Raw genomic sequence first — 16,352 nt, 5'->3', positions numbered from 1 at the left:
ATACAGATGGCTAACAAACATGAAAAAATGCTCAACATCACTCATTATCAGGGAAATGCAAATCAAAACCACAATGAGGTACCATCTCATGCTGGTCAGAATGGCTGCTATCCAAAAATCTACAAGCAATAAATGCTAGACAGGGTGTGGAGAAAAGGGAACCCTTTTACACTGTTGGTGGGAATGCAAACTAGTACAGCCACTGTGGAGAACAGCATGGAGATTCCTTAAAAAACTGGAAATAGAACTGCCATATGACCCAGCAATCTCACTGCTGGGCATACACACCAAGGAAACCAGAATTGAAAGAGACACATGTACCCCAATGTTCATCGTAGCACTGTTTACAATAGCCAGGACATGAAACCAACCTAGATGTCCATCAGCAGATGAATGGATAAGAAAGCTGTGGTACATATACACAATGGAGTATTACTCAGCCATTAAAAAGAATACATTTCAATCAGTTCTAATGAGGTGGATGAAACTGGAGCTTATTAAACAGAGTGAAGTAAGTCGGAAAGAAAAACACTAATGCAGTATGTTAACGCATATATATATATATATATAAAATTTAGAAAGATGATAAAGATGACCCTATATGTGAGACAGCAAAAGAGACACAGATATAAAGAACAGACTTTTGGACTCTGTGGGACAAGGCGAGGGTGGGGTGATTTGAGAGAATAGCACTGAAACATGTATATTACCATATGTGAAATAGATGACCAGTCCAAGTCTGATGCATGAAACAGGGCACTCAAACCGGTGCACTGGGACAACCCAGAGGGATGGGATGAGGAGGGAGGTGGGAGGTGGGGTTCAGGATGGGGGACATGTGTACACCCATGGCTGATTCATGTCAATATATGGCAAAAACCACCACAATATTGTAAAGTAATTAGCCTCCAATTAAAATAAATAAATTAATTAAAATAAAATAAAATGTAGTGACAAATATTGGATCTGGCTCTGTCATCCTTTCAGAAAGGGGCAGTGATCATGTCACTTTTTTTTGTCTTTACATAAGGTTCTATTTGTAGGCTCTGTGCAACTGATCATCCAACATTCACTTATACAAGAAACCAGGTAATAAATTCCTCCTTGAGTTGTTCCAGGAATCAGTGACTCAGCAAAAAAAAAAGATGCGCCACAACCCACCCCCTCACTTTATTTTGTCAGATGAAATGAAATCTGCCATCCCAGATTTTCTTTTACCTTAGCTCAGAGCCCTGCCCAGCGGTTCTGATGATCTCATCTCAGATGACTGGGAACATCTAGTGCCTCTGCTCCTTTTCAGTAATTTCAGTTCTACTTTCTTCCTTTTTTGTTCTTTTTTTCTTTTTTTAACCATGTTTACTTATAAAAGAGATTCAGATTTATGTTAGAAATAGATATGAATTACAAAAAAAATCCAATAGAAGCAAATTTTAAACAAATATAAATATTTGACTATGATTATGCAAAGAAAGCTCCTGTTGCTTTGTTGATGTCATTTAGTCCCTGCTCCGCTGGGTGAGTGACGCCTAAGGAGGAACCCTGAGAGAATGGGGGCCGGGAGTCATCTCATTTCTCTTGCTCAGGTGCATGATCCTCTAGTCTCCGCTGGGCACGGATACAGACAGGTCAGCTTGTCCGCCTAGGGCGCCCACCAGTGGCCTGGAGGCATTGGACAGTGAGCCCAGGAATGGAAGGCATCCCTCTCCTTCACTGGGATCCTCCTTGCACTCTTCTGGGAAAGATTTGCTCTCTGGGCTGCTTCATGCGCATGGTTCAGCACCTACGGCTCAGCTGTGTCCCTATTCTGTATTTTCCTGTGACCCACTATGAAGATGAAGGATGAGAATGAGAAAGGAGAGAGGCCTAGTTTGATGACTGGTGATAAAGAAAAGTACAGACAGATGGACAATTAGGGAACAGAAGAGACAACACAGAGTACACAGAACATGTTTATTTAATACTGACATTTATCCAACTGCAGTTAAAACCCAGGTGGAATAATTGTTGTTCATTGTACTGTTTTAGATGAAAATGGTAGACATAAATGGAACTGTCAAAATTGTAAACCTTCCTGTCTTCATTAAAAATAAGGAGTTAAGAAATGAAAAGCAGTAGGCAGGGAGGCAAGACTGTTTCGAGATTTGTTTTTTTTTTCCACCTAAGGCAACATTCCTGATGAAGCTTGGCATCCAGGTACGCTGTTTTCTGCCCTGCTACTAACAGTTACTTCATTTTCTCCTCCCTTGGGAAGGGTCACCTAGAGCCCCATGTCCCATCCCAGCCCCTCCTAGCCGGTACATCTTCAGAGACTAGTTATTCTCCCTCACTAGCCTTCAAATAATCCTACTCACCGTTCTTCCTTCCAGTCCTGGGGAAATGCCTTCTCCAGAAGCTGTGCATGTATTAACCATACTAAACCTCTTAATGACCCTTTGAGCGTCTCAGGTGGCGCTAGTGGTAAAGAATCCGCCTGCCAGTGCAGGAGACACAAGAGACATGGGTTCCATCCCTGGGTCAGGAAGATCCACTAGAGTAGGAAATGGCAACTCACTCCAATATTTTTGCCTGGAAAATTCCATGGACAGAGGATCCTGGCAGGCTACAGTTCATAGGGTTGTGAAGAGTCAGACACGACGGAGCATGCATGCTTTAATGACACTTTGAGGGGGACTCTTTTCCCCATTTCACAGAGGTAGAAACTGAGCTTCGGAGAAGTTGAATAACTGACCTTGGGTCGCACAACTTATGCCAGGACTGAGTGACAGAGCTAAGATTCAGAGCATCAGCTGACTCCAGAGAAGCAGACCTGCCCTACACCTCGCTGCTTGCCCAGGAAGTCACATGTACGTCTGGTGCAGAAGAGGAAACTGAGGCCCAGAGAGGTGAAGTGGCTTGCCCACCCTGACCCTGCCAGATAGTCTTTAGCTAATACATTCAGATGCCCAAAAACTGCCACTAAAATGACTGCCAGCATTTTCTAAGAGAAATGACAGTTTAGTTCCAATCTCCTTCTCCAGCATTTTTTTAAAGTCAGAGGCATAATAAATAGCACAGCCATGGTTTTGCTTCTCATCATTCTTCATTTCCTCTCCCTACTCTTGAGTGGGGGTGCCAGTGCACGACCACGTGGCTCTAGAATGGGCTGGTAGGAGAAGAAGGAGGCTTGGGAAAGACATGAAAAGGACTGGCTTTCTCTCAGGTCATTTCCAACTCATGTCCTTCCTGGGTCCCTGTGGAATTCAACCTCAGTCTGTTGGGAAGTGACTGAAGTCAATGGCTGTCTGTGAAGGAAAGAAGAGGCCGACACACCAGAGAAGTGAGAAGTACCTGGAAATCACACCCCACCTGCCCAGGTGTTTGGAGCCAGCAAGCCAAGCCCCAGCCCCCACATGGGAGAGGGCCAGTCACCAGTTTCTGTCAGATTCATAGGCCTTATCAAGAAGAGAGACCAGATAGAGACATTTACTACTTCTTGAAACATGGAGGTTTAACTATTGGTCTATTGATAGGGTGGTAGAAAGAAGGTGAACTTGAGACTCAGATTTTGTTCAGAATTGAAACTAAGCTATAGACTAACCACTCGGAAGTTACTTAAAGTCTCTGAACCTCAGTTTTCTCATCTGTAAAATGGGACAGTAGCACAGTGGGTGCTCAAATATGTATTTGATGAAATGATACTAGAGGACTCGAAGTCATTCGGATTACTGGTTTAAAATAAGCAGAATAATCCAATTCCTGTCCATCTGGAGTCCAAGTACTCAGTGTGGAGTTCTAAGGGCAGCCAAGATCTCACTGGCTGACCGTCACTGTTGTTATTGTTGTTGTTCAGTCACCAAGTCATGTCCAGAGTCGAGCATCACTGAGGTCATCCTGAAATCTATCAGCTACCTGAGAATTTATATTGATTGTATTCTGGGGGTAACACACAATGCACAAAGTCAGCTCTCTCTCTGTTGTTCAAGTTGTTACACCGACTTACATTTGCAGGACCGCTCACTTATGAGTAATGGTGTGCGTGAACGTACACACATACACACATGTGTGCACTCACTCACTCACAGGACCACAGAACTCACCAAAAGGCAGAAGCGGAAAAGCAAATATTACATTCAACCATCATGAGCCCCTGCAGAGCTCAAGAATGCATGTGAGTTTTCCCCCTAATATCCCAACAGGCTAGAGTATTCCTGAGTTTTTAAATAATGTATTTATTATCCAAACACTAGCAGACATCTTCCAGAAATCAGAAGCGTTTTGTCAAGAAGGAAAAGGAACTAACAAAACAGAAGATGAGTAGCATTTCTCAGATGTTTGCACACATCGCAACTTCAACAAATACTAGTCTGCTCTTGCCTTGTCTGTGATGGCTCTGCCGGCAGAGTGGGTGAAAGGGGCAGATTTCAGCTTTAAATGCCTCCTAATAGCATTTGGGCAAATTAACGTACACGGCTGGACATTGGGTTCCAGTCACGGAATGCTCTTTTCCTGTCAGAAGCTCTGACAGCCCAACGCCAGAATGAAATATCAGTAACCTCTTAACATTTTTCTTGATTTCTTTAAGAGTGAACATGAGACATATTAAGAACAACAACCCAATCATTAAACCCCAATGCGGTTCTCCTAGGAGCCAGCTCTATTGCTTTAATCAGATTACGGACAACTCATTCTCGTCCCAGCCATTTATCTTCTTTGTTTATACACACACCAAGTGGCATTCTTCTTAGCATCAAAAAATAGTAATCAAAATTGAGGACCACAAAAGACCTTTCATTATGTACGGTGTTAAGTAACATCTATTTGCTTTCATTAGTTTCCAAACACCAAGTACCCTGGTCTTGATTAAACCTGGCATGTGTTAATTACATCCGAGGTCCAGGGTTGTTTTGTCTACAATAAAGGATGACTTAAGAATGAAACCGGAGCTGAAATTTGAGGTTCCCAGGCCTCAGGAGTCACCTGCCTCCAAGCACTTCTTTAGTGAAAGTTTCCAGCCTCAGAACGGCAGTCACAAATGTGAGCTTGTCACAGAAAGTTACATTTTTGGAGGGTTTTGTTTTGGTTTTAAGCCCTTGGCTTTATCACCCATTTTATAGGCTGGAGTTAAATAGCAGCACAATGCAGTTTGCTCTCTTACTGCTCAGCCCTAACAGCCATCATAAGCCATAATTAGAAGTAAAACAACCACATAAATAACATGGCAAAAAATTGCCACCAGGAAAAGCCAGACTGTGGCCCTGGGAAACTCGAGTGGGTCCGGGGTATCCATCATACTTAAGGGGCATTGCGTGTTTTAGCCCATATTTGTCTTACTAAAGCCAAAATGGGAGCCGTTTAGACTTTCAAAATAGCTCTTAAAAATAGACAATGCTGGTTTAAACAGACTGCTACTGAGTGGGTTGTAGAAACCCTTTGCTGGGAGGCAGGGACAGCTGCGAGGGCTGGGAGGGAGAGGATGGGAACCAGCAGGGAGGAAGGAGAAAGAGTGACTGGCGAGGAAGAGGCCGTGGACTTCCCTGCTCAGGGAGGTCTGGATCAATTTCACCACAGAACTGAGAAGTTCCTGCACACATCGTAGAGCCAGAAGGTCACCCTTCCACTGGGGGAACCAGTGAAGGCCGGTGGCCCTGCATAGGTTGCTTCTGGAACTTATACTCAGTGATGAAGTGGGAACAGGAAGGCTAACATTTTTGTACATTTTACTCGGTTTTTGTTAATTCTCTTAACAGCCTTAGGAAGTCAGAGAAAACAGAGCCCTGAGGAAACAGGACCACCAGCCTGCTTTCTGCCTTTACCTGTCCATTTGCAAAGAGTCTGCTAGAATTAACATAAGGGCACCATACAAATAATTAGAAAGAAAGAAAGTGAAGTAGCTCAGTCATGTCCAACTCTTTGCGACCCCATGGACTGTAGCCCGCCAGCCTCCTCCATCCGTGGGATTGTCTAGGCAAGAGTACTGGAGTGGGTTATCATTTCCTTCTCCAACAAATAGAAGCATTTTCTCTTTCCCCGATTTATCCTCCCTGTCCCAGGAGTTAGGAAACAAACTAGAGTAAGCAGGAATGGAAGCAATATGGACAGTGGTTTTTCAATGTGAATCACTTGAAAAACTGATTTAAGTACACGTACTTGCCTTTAAAAATGAAGTCATATGTAATTTTCTATGGAAGAGCCAGAATAGTTAAAGTCTCATCTTCATATAGGATGAAAGAAACACTCCTCGGAATGATCTAAAAGCCCATGTGTTCTCTAAAAAAGGATGATTTGCTTTCTCCTTTTCTTTCTTATTTTGCAAAATCAAACAAATAAATAAAAACAAAACAAATGCATCAAAAACTCTGTGTTGAGAGTTTTCAAAGAAAAAAGAAACGTTTTGTCTGTATTAAGCAATGCATTTACTGAAATGGCCTTCTATATAAACCCGTGGATACCGCAGTTGCATTTCACATGTGGGTTTTTGTCTGCATTTATATCTCTGCAGACCACATATGGCGTGACACTGACATTTTTTTAATTAAGATATGAAGTGCTCATTTTTTTTTGAGGACCTGCTATATTCTAACAAATTTACTACATGTCTCAGAAAACACATAGCTTTGCCAAAGTTGGTGAGCAGCCCAGCATGGTTTATCTCCAGCCCACAGCTCTTTCCCTGAATTCAATACTGCAGGCACAATTTAATGCAAACCCAATTTATGACTTAATGCTCTAGGGACCGTAGTGGGAGATTGTTACATTATTCTTTTCTAATCCTATTTGTGTTTTAATTTGCTAAGTCTGTAATGAGGTGCATGCCTTGAATAGATTCAAGATCTTTCACATCGCTTTTGACTTTGTTTAATATAATAGATTTTACAGTTTGCATTAAATACCCAGGTGCTACGGTCAGTATTACCTCTTTATTTTCTCAACTAGAGTGAATAAAATTACACCATGAAAGTAATTGTGTACATGTTTCCTTGTTTATTGTAATGGTTTATTTCCTATTATAATTCTTGATTCAAATTACATCTAGTTCTCCAAAAGTCAATTCTCCATGGGCTCTTACTTCCCCCCTTTCCATACAACTGTTAGTCTCTGAAAACAATGGAGTTTTGGCTGACAGTTGATAAGTCGAGTAACAGTAAGTTTTCTAGTTGAAGTTATGATACTTCAGTTAAATGGAAGGGAATAAAATGAGGAAGTAAAAAGGGAGGAAGGGAAGAAGGCAGGGAAGGAAGGAATGGGAGAATAAGAGAAGGAGGGAAGGGAGGGAAGGAGGCAGAAAATGTGCTGTGTCACCGTACACTGACTATTTTATTTCTGATATTCAGCTGAAATGCGCCATCCCTAATCAGAGCTGCACCATCACCCAAACCCACAGCGTGTCATTTGCTGTCCATAACTGTATTATAGCCAATTATAGCTAAATTCTCTGTTCTGTATGCACATTCAAAGGGCGTCTGGAATGCATTTTGCTATTTTCTGAATCCTATTATTGCAGACATGTTTATTACATTCAGAAGATGGCTTTCTGAAATTACATTGGAATTGTACAACCCACCTGCCATTTACAAACAAAAGGATTTAAACATTTCTTAACAAGGAGAAAGTTCATTGAGCTCTTTCCTGGTAACTTTTCTCATGTTATTTTCTTCCACAGCCATTTTTGTAAGACTCATTGCTCAAGCCTTTATGTTTGTAAAAATATTTAAGTTCTACAGTTAAGGTTTATCTTTGAATTGATAACAATACAACTGATCAAAAAGGAGTTGCAAATTGGCTGTTGACAACTGGGGTAGATGCTTGTGACAATTTTCATTGTGAAATTTTTCTCAGGCTATGTATAAAGGGATTGTAAAAGGGACTCATGTATATTTGATAGCTCTGAAATCACTCTTTTAGGTTGCCTGTCAAAAGAAAAAAATTTCAACTTATGTCCTTAAATTTTATTTGGGGCCATTTTAAGAGGCAAGTGAACAGTGTTAGAAAGACACATGATGTCTATTTGAAAACAGAGCACCTCATCATTAATTATTAAGGGAGAAATGAAAGTGTTTCTAAGCCCAATGCTTTTCTTTTCCCTTCTCCTGAAGTTTATTCTCTTAAATCCTCCCCCGACCCAAACCTACTTTATTACTGGTGTTTGCCTCCAAGAGCCAAGGGATATTACTACCTTTTTATTTGCTATTTTTACAGGACCCAACAAAGTGCTTTTAAAATATATAACCACTTAATTCAAGTCAAGCTTCTTCAATACTCCTTTCATTCAAGCCCTTTCTAATTTGTTTTCCTCCAGCCAGGAGCCCAGAGAAGACACTGTGATTTATGTTTTCATTTATTTATTTTATTTTGGCTTTTCATTTAAGAAAAGAGTTTCTGCACACCCCCCACCACCCTCAATTCTGCATCACCTCACCCCACTCCACCCTTTTGTATATGGAACATTAAGATTTTCTCAAGGCCAGACTTTGGAGTAGTAAATGGATTTCTTCAGAGCTTTGACCACAGTCAGGAGGAGGCCTGGCCTGGGGTGCTTCTGGGGACATCAGGGGTAGGGGGGTGCTCTTTACAGCCCTCAGGGTGGCAACACCCCAGTGCATGACACTGCTATCTTCTTGAGGACAGGTTCTATCTCTTTTTTCCTTCAACACTTCACACCATGCCAAGTACACAGCTCTTTGGACAGAGCCCTGAAGGAACTTAACCTTTCCCCAGTGATAAAGAATGCTCTGGCATGGAGCTTTAATTACCATGTTATTGCTCAAAGTGACATACTGTTTTTGTTTGGGCACTAGGCATGGGATGGAGGAAACTTCTATATGACATTTAAGAGCTTGGACTTGAGAGTTTAGAGCCATGGGTTTGTGTCTCGGTTCCACTTCTTACCCAGTGGGCTTGAGTGAGTTATTCCTCTCCACACTGATTCACTGATCTAGCCAGTCAGTCAACAAAAACTTGTTAGGGACCTACCCTATGCCAGGTGCTAAGTTAGGTACAGTGGATAACAGGTAACAAACAGGCATGGTTCCTGACTGCACTGATCTAGTGAGGCCAACAGATGGGTAAACATTTACCATGAAATGTGTCAGGCAGAATAACAAGGGATTCCAGGAACGCCTTCTGGGAAAAAGTGATCTATCTCAGAGGTAAAGAATCAGCCTGCAACACAGGAGCTGCAGGAGACTCAAGTTCGATCCCTGGGTTGGGAAGATCTCCTGGAGGAAGAAATGGCAACCCACTCCAGTATTCTTGCCTGGAGAATCCCATGGACAGAGAAGCCTGGTGGTCTACAGTCCACAAGGTCACAAAGGGTTGGTCACGACTGAAGTGACTTAGCATGCATGCATAATACCTGCCTTGTGGGGGCGCTACGAGAATAAATGAGTTAAGGTACAATGGTTCCCTGCATTGCTCCCAACACGAAGTGAAATCTGTGTTGAAAAAAAAAAAAAAAATTGGAAATGGATTAAAGATCTAAACATAAGACCGGAAACTATTTAACTCCTAGAGGAAAACATAGGCAAAACACTCTCCGACACAAACCACAGCAGGATCCTCTATGACCCACTCCCAGAATATTGGAAATAAACGCAAAAATAAACAAATGGGACCTACTTAAAATTAAAAGCTTCTGCACAAGAAAGGAAACTATAAGCAAGGTGAAAAGACAGCCTTCAGAATGGGGGAAAATAATAGCAAACGAAGCAACGGACAAAGAATTAATCTCAAAAATATACAAGCAACTCCTGCAGCTCAATTCCAGAAAAATAAAAGACCCAACCAAAAAGTGGGCCAAAGAACTAAACAGACTTTTCTCCAAAGAAGATATACAGATGGCTGACAAACACATGAAAAGATGCTCAACATCACTCAATATCAGAGAAATGCAAATCAAAACCACAATGAGGTACCATTTCATGCCAGTCAGAATGGCTGCTATCCAAAAGTCTACAAGCAATAAATGCTGGAGAGGCTGTGGAGAAAAGGGAACCCTCTTACACTGTTGGTGCAAATGCAATCTAGTACAACCACTATGGAGAACAGTGTGGAGATTCCTTAAAAAACTGGAACTAGAACTGCCATATGACCCAGCAATCCCACTACTGGGCATACACACTGAGGAAACCAGAATTGAAAGAGACATGTGTACCCCAATGTTCATCGCAGCAGTGTTTATAATAGCCAGGACATGGAAGCAACCTAGATGTCCATCAGCAGACGAATGGATAAGAAAGCTGTGGTACATATACACAATGGAGTATTACTCAGCCTTAAAAAGAATGCATTTGAATCAGTTCTAATGAGGTGGATGAAACTGGAGCCTATTATACAGAGTGAAGTAAGCTAGAAAGAAAAACACCAATACAGTATACTAACACATATATATGGGATTTAGAAAGATGGTAACGATAACCCTGTATGCGAGACAGCAAAAGAGACACAGATGTATTGAACGGTCTTTTGGACTCTGTGGGAGAGGGTGAGGGTGGGATGATTTGGGAGAATGGCATTGAAACATGTAAAATATATGCGAAACGAATCGCCAGTCCAGGTTTGATGTATGATACAGGGTGCTCGGGGCTGGTGCACTGGGACGACGCAGAGGGATGGGATAGGGAGGGAGGTGGGCGAGGGGTTCAGGATGGGGAACACATGTACACTCATGGCAGATTCAAGTCAATGTATGGCAAAACCAATACAGTATTGTAAAGTAAAATAAATAAATTAATTAATTAAAAAAATTGGAAAGTGATTATTGCCATTATTGCTAAGTACCACCCCAGGATTACCGAAGAAATTAACATTTGAGAGCCAGATAGTTCTTCTTTTTTAATATAAAGAACTAAATAGTAATGTCATCTGTAGAACATTAAAGTAAATTTGGAGATAGTGAAATAAAATTAATAGGCTCTCTCAAGTAAACTTATATGCAGAGTACATCATGAGAAATGCTAGACTGGAAGAAACACAAGCTGGAATCAAGATTGCCAGGAGAAATATCAATAACCTCAGATATGCAGATGACACCACCCTTATGGCAGAAAGTGAAGAGGAACTCAAAAGCCTCTTGATGAAAGTGAAAGTGGAGAGTGAAAAAGTGGGCTTAAAGCTCAACATTCAGAAAACGAAGATCATGGCGTCTGGTCCCATCACTTCATGGGAAATAGATGGGAAAACAGTGGAAACAGTGTCAGACTTTATTTTTCTGGGCTCCAAAATCACTACAGATGGTGATTGCAGCCATGAAATTAAAAGACACTTACTCCTTGGAAGGAAGGTTATGACCAAACTAGATAGCATATTCAAAAGCAGAGACATTACTTTGCCAACAAAGGTCCGTCTAGTCAAGGCTACTGTATTTCCAGTGGTCATGTATGGATGTGAGAGTTGGACTGTGAAGAAGGCTGAGCACTGAAGAATTGATGCTTTTGAACTGTGGTGTTGGAGAAGACTCTTGAGAGTCCCTTGGACTGCAAGGAGATCCAACCAGTCCATTCTGAAGGAGATCAGCCCTGGGATTTCTTTGGAAGGAATGATGCTAAAGCTGAAACTCCAGTACTTTGGCCACCTCATGCGAAGAGTTGACTCATTGGAAAAGACTCTGATGCTGGGAGGGATTGGGGGCGGGAGGAGAAGGGGACGACAGAGGATGAGATGGCTGGATGGCTTCACTGACTCAATGGATGGGAGTCTGGGTAAACTCCGGGAGATGATGATGGACAGGGAGGCCTGGCGTGCTGTGATTCATGGGGTCGCAAAGAGTCGGACACGACTGAGCGACTGAACTGAACTGAACTGAACTGAACTCAGGTAAAAGCCACTAGCAATTGAGTCTTTATCAAACATCAGCTTCTGTAGGGCAGAAAGGATCTTACAGCTTGGTTCTACCCACTGATAAAGAGGACTCATTCTCCTCATTGAGCCTTAGACATTTTCAGCAGAATAATTCTCCCCCAAAGCATTCTTATCAGTTTATGAAAGGTAATAACATTTACTTTCATTTAAAGAGAGCCAGGAAGCATTTTTAAATGAGTATTTATCCACTGGGAATTGTATTGTATTTGCTCATGATAACTTCAGAAATGAAATTCCCACAAACTTTGACTTCACCTACCATCCAACAAAATTGCCCTTCGAAGACCATGGTTCATTCCATGAAGTACAGTGTCTTGGTGGGTGCAGTGGTAGGTAATGAAGCTCTCCAACACAATTCCTGAAAATAATAAAAAAAATAATAATCAAGCATTAATGAGCATGATCTTTGATTACTTACATCAATGTCACAAATATCTGCAGATAAACTTATCTTAGGAGAGAGAACTGTCTTCATTTTTGCAAATACTTGATGGTCATTTTGGTGCCTTTAGATGGGGTCCAAGACAATTGTTCTGCTTAGTAACATAGGAGTAACATTAGTGAAATGCTCTGCTTAGTAATTTTGTGTGCTGGGAGCAGCCTAAGAAGCAGAGAGAGGGGATGGGTATTTTGAGGGGTAGGGGCAAGGCAGTTGATGTTTAGGAGGAAAGGTGCAAAGAGATTACCTTTATGTGGTTATGATAGAGGCAATATTACCAAAAATGATGTCCAATATTCAATTTTTAGTTAGCAGTTAGTAGTCTGCCAAGATGAATTGCTAAGTAATACGTGCTACATGTAAGCACACAAATACACAGTCACCACAGGTCTCTCTCTCTCTCTTTTTTCCCCATATGTCTCTTTATATTGTATTATATGAGTAGTTATGGAAGCTCTCAAGGAAATTGAGGGTGTACTGGTGACCAGAGGGCAGAGAAGATGGAGCAGCCTTGGGATCCAAGCAAGATCCAGGGGTCAGCAGTTAACAACGTATTGAAGGAAGAGACCCCCCCACCAAGAACACAAGCCCCTAGAAAGCCACAGAAACCACGGGCAAGGCAGTGATACTTATACATCATGTGAACAAGGACATTTTAGTCTGTTTTACCCCACCTGGGCTATGGTGGTGTTTAGTCACAGTGTCGTGTCTGACTCTGTCTTGGACCCCACGGTCTGTAGCCTGCCAGGCTTCTCCAATCCATGGAACTCTCTAGGCAAGAACACTGGAGTGAGTTGCCATTTCCTTCTCCAACCTGAGCTATATGTCTACATATAAACTATAACAACCCCTTGATTCTCCTTTCATTGGAAATTCTTCCGAAGGCAAGGTAACCTGAAAATTTAAACTGCTATACTGGATGAGCCCTCATGTCAAATTTTGGAGTAACTGACAAGTTGAGAAGACCACATGGATCTACTTTTCAGATTTTCAGAGATACCAGCAAAGGCTCCTTTGCATGCTGGTGGTACTATCCCTTTAAGATGAATTCCCCCACTGTTATCAATGAATGGTTTCTGATCTAATGATTAATTGATGGCAAAGAGTCTCTAATGACCTAATAGCTCATTAGGGTTGACTGAGCCAGGAGGAGTCTTTGAAAATGTTTTTTATTCCACTGTGAGGCTTTGTGAGTTTTCCTGCACATACATCAGACCACAGTCCAGATTATTAAACCTACAAATACGAAACCACAGCAAGAACAGGATGGACCTACAACTATAACTTAGTAGTATAAGGGAAACTAGTGAACCCACGTGACAGAGATGTAGGACACTGCCAAATTCATACAATGGGAAACTAGAGAGAGATTTGCTGGGAGCCAAATGGGTTCCCAATAGGTGATACGCCAAGAATTAAACTGTCACCATGATAGTGTGGGTAAACTCACCTTTCATTCATCATCTAATAAATTCATATTTATTAAATGCATATCACTAATATGGTGTGTGTGTATATATATATATATTATATCAATTTATACAATTGAAATGGTCACCTCGCATATAAGAAAATTGAGCCTCTGACAAGTTAGGAGGCTTGAAAGAGTTATATAATGCTTGCTTTATACATATATACCAGGTCAGCAACAGATCTGGGACTCAAATCTAGGTCTCTCTCTAAAATTCCTGCTTCTTTATTTTTCAACACATTGTCCCATAGCAGGGTTCAACAACTCAGGGATCTTATTTCTTGTCAAATGTTTGCCTCTAAAGATATAGGGAAAGGTGATTACTGTTGGTATTCATTTTTAAAAAGCAGTCAATTCTGGTAGCATGAATCATTAAAATATCTAGGTAAGTTCCAAGCCGTAGTGCTGAAGAATTCTCATTCATCTCTTCTTTCCTGCACAGAGCCCGACACTCCTGAGCTTTCAGGAGGATGCTCTGTGGATGGATGAGCTCCCTTCCTGGCAACAACCTTCATCTGCTGATGGAATTTAAACTGCCGAGAAACAGGGAGAGAGATGAGAAGCAAAGATCCTGGAAGACTGAGCTTACAGTGTAGAGGTGTCTCTAATTAAATTTGTCTGTAGTAATACTTTTGTTCAGTACAACAAATCCCACCTAATATTTAACTGAACTTCAAGTTTGAAGAGAAAACAATTATCAGGGAAGAGATAAGGGTATCAAGACCATGGCCAAGGGATAGATTTCAAAAGAGAGGTATGTCTGTAAAATTTGGCCAAGATATTTACTCTCCAACACCACAGTTCAAGAGTAAATAAATATCTTGGCCAAATTTTATGGACATACCTCTCTTTTGAAATCTATCTGGTATTGGAGAAGACTCTTTAAAATTCCTTGGACTGCAAGGAGATCCAACCAGTCCATCCTAAAGGAGATCAGTCCTGAATATTCATTGGAAGGACTGATGTTGAAGCTGAAACTCCAACACTTTGGCCACCTGATGTGAAGAACTGACTCATTGGAAAAGACCCTGATGCTGGGAAAGATTGAGGGCAGGAGGAGAAGGGGACGACAGAGGATGAGATGGTTGGATGGCATTACGGACTCAATGGACATGAGTTTGAGTAAACTCCAGGAGCTGGTGATGGACAGGGAGGCCTGGTGTGCTGCTGTCCATGGGGTCGCAAAAAGTTGGACATGACTGAGTGACTGAACTGAACTAAACTGATTTTCTCTCCAACTTCCATCCACAACTACTGAGGGCTGCTTCTAGGAGCTTTAATGCCCCAGGACTTCAGGCTCCTGCTGGTGGGATAAAGCCCTTATGGTAGAGACAGGCTTGCTGAAGGATGCTCAAGACAAGTACCAAGGGAAAAGGCAATATGAGCAGGCCTTTGAAAGCATCTGCTACATGCACTTTTTTTCTAGAAGAATGACCAGAACAGCCCCAAGGCCCACATCTGTTCATGAACACACAGAATAGGAACATATTTTTACCTTAGTAGTGTGTAGTTGATACACCCTCCCCAGTACCAGGAGAGTATATAATACTAGCATAAACATCCTGAAATATGTCCCGCTATGGAGAGGCAGCTGTTCATCCCTCTTTTAAAGGATTCAGGCAATGTCAGTTGACCTCTATTATAGAACTGGCATATATTAGCTGAAATAATACTTTAACAGTTTTTTAGTACCCAACTATATGTTCTGTTATAAGGAATAGCAAATGTTTAATCATAAATATTTTAATGGCTTCAGGGATTCATGGTATTCAATGACCGTGTTAAATGATAATAATCACATCTGGTTTATTACTATAGTAATTCAGCAGCTTCTCTTCAGCAGTTATTTTTTATTATATGTGCTGTGCTAGTGTCATGGTCATTTATAGCAGTAATATTTTAAAGTGGCTCATTTGTTTGTTTAAGGACAGTTTCACAATATATTTCTGTATTAATATACATTTCACACTATTATTTCCAAGCTGCCACTGGAAAATTGATCCTAGCCTGTTATGACTGGAGAGGCCAAAGACACTTGAAATGCCCAAGCAGGGATGGAGTGGGGTGACCAGATGGGGCTGTTCTAGCGCCCACTAGGGTTATGACAACAGCAGTGAGCCTTATTCATAAATGAAGGTGTGTGCTAAGAGTTGTCTTTGTTTAGTCATTAAGTCATGTCTGACTCTTTTGTGACCCTATGGACTGTAGCCCTCCAGGCTCCTCTGTCCATGTAATTCTCAGGCAAGAATACTGGAGTGGGTTGCCATTTCCTTCTCCAGGGGATCTTCTTGACCCAAGGATTGAACCCGTGTCTCCTGCATTGGCAGGTGGATTCTTTACTGCTGAGCACTATTAAGCAATAATAAATATAAAGGGAAGACCCTAGATTTGGGGAGGTATTTCAGGCGAAATACCATCTGATACCATGCAAAAGCATTTGGAAAGAACCCAAAATTGCATGGTTTGCAAGACTTGAGGTCATCATCAGGCCTCAGCAGGCTCCTCAGCGTCAATAACAAAATAGCAGTGAGGTGGCTAAGAGTGAGAACCTGTGAACTCCTGAGAGTGAAGCAAGGGCAGATCAAGGTTAGTCGCTGGGTGGTTTAG

General features: G+C 41.6%; 1 long non-coding RNA gene across 2 annotated transcripts in view; it reads right to left on the bottom strand.

Moving 5' to 3' along the window:
* Nucleotides 1-12,001: 12,001 nt before the first annotated feature.
* The window catches only part of LOC147374107 (uncharacterized), a 135,297-nt gene continuing 130,946 nt past the window's right edge, over nucleotides 12,002-16,352 (bottom strand). For both annotated transcript variants that reach the window (XR_015162439.1, XR_015162444.1), the window contains one exon: nucleotides 12,002-12,193. This is a non-coding gene — a long non-coding RNA (uncharacterized LOC147374107). The remainder of the gene's footprint in view (nucleotides 12,194-16,352) is intronic.

The sequence above is a fragment of the Bos grunniens genome, chromosome 4 (assembly GCF_055505025.1).
Source record: "Bos grunniens cultivar Pamir isolate PY7600 chromosome 4, Bosgru_T2T1.0, whole genome shotgun sequence".
Classification (NCBI taxonomy): domain Eukaryota; kingdom Metazoa; phylum Chordata; class Mammalia; order Artiodactyla; family Bovidae; genus Bos; species Bos grunniens.
This window is presented reverse-complemented; position numbering and strand designations above follow the sequence as displayed.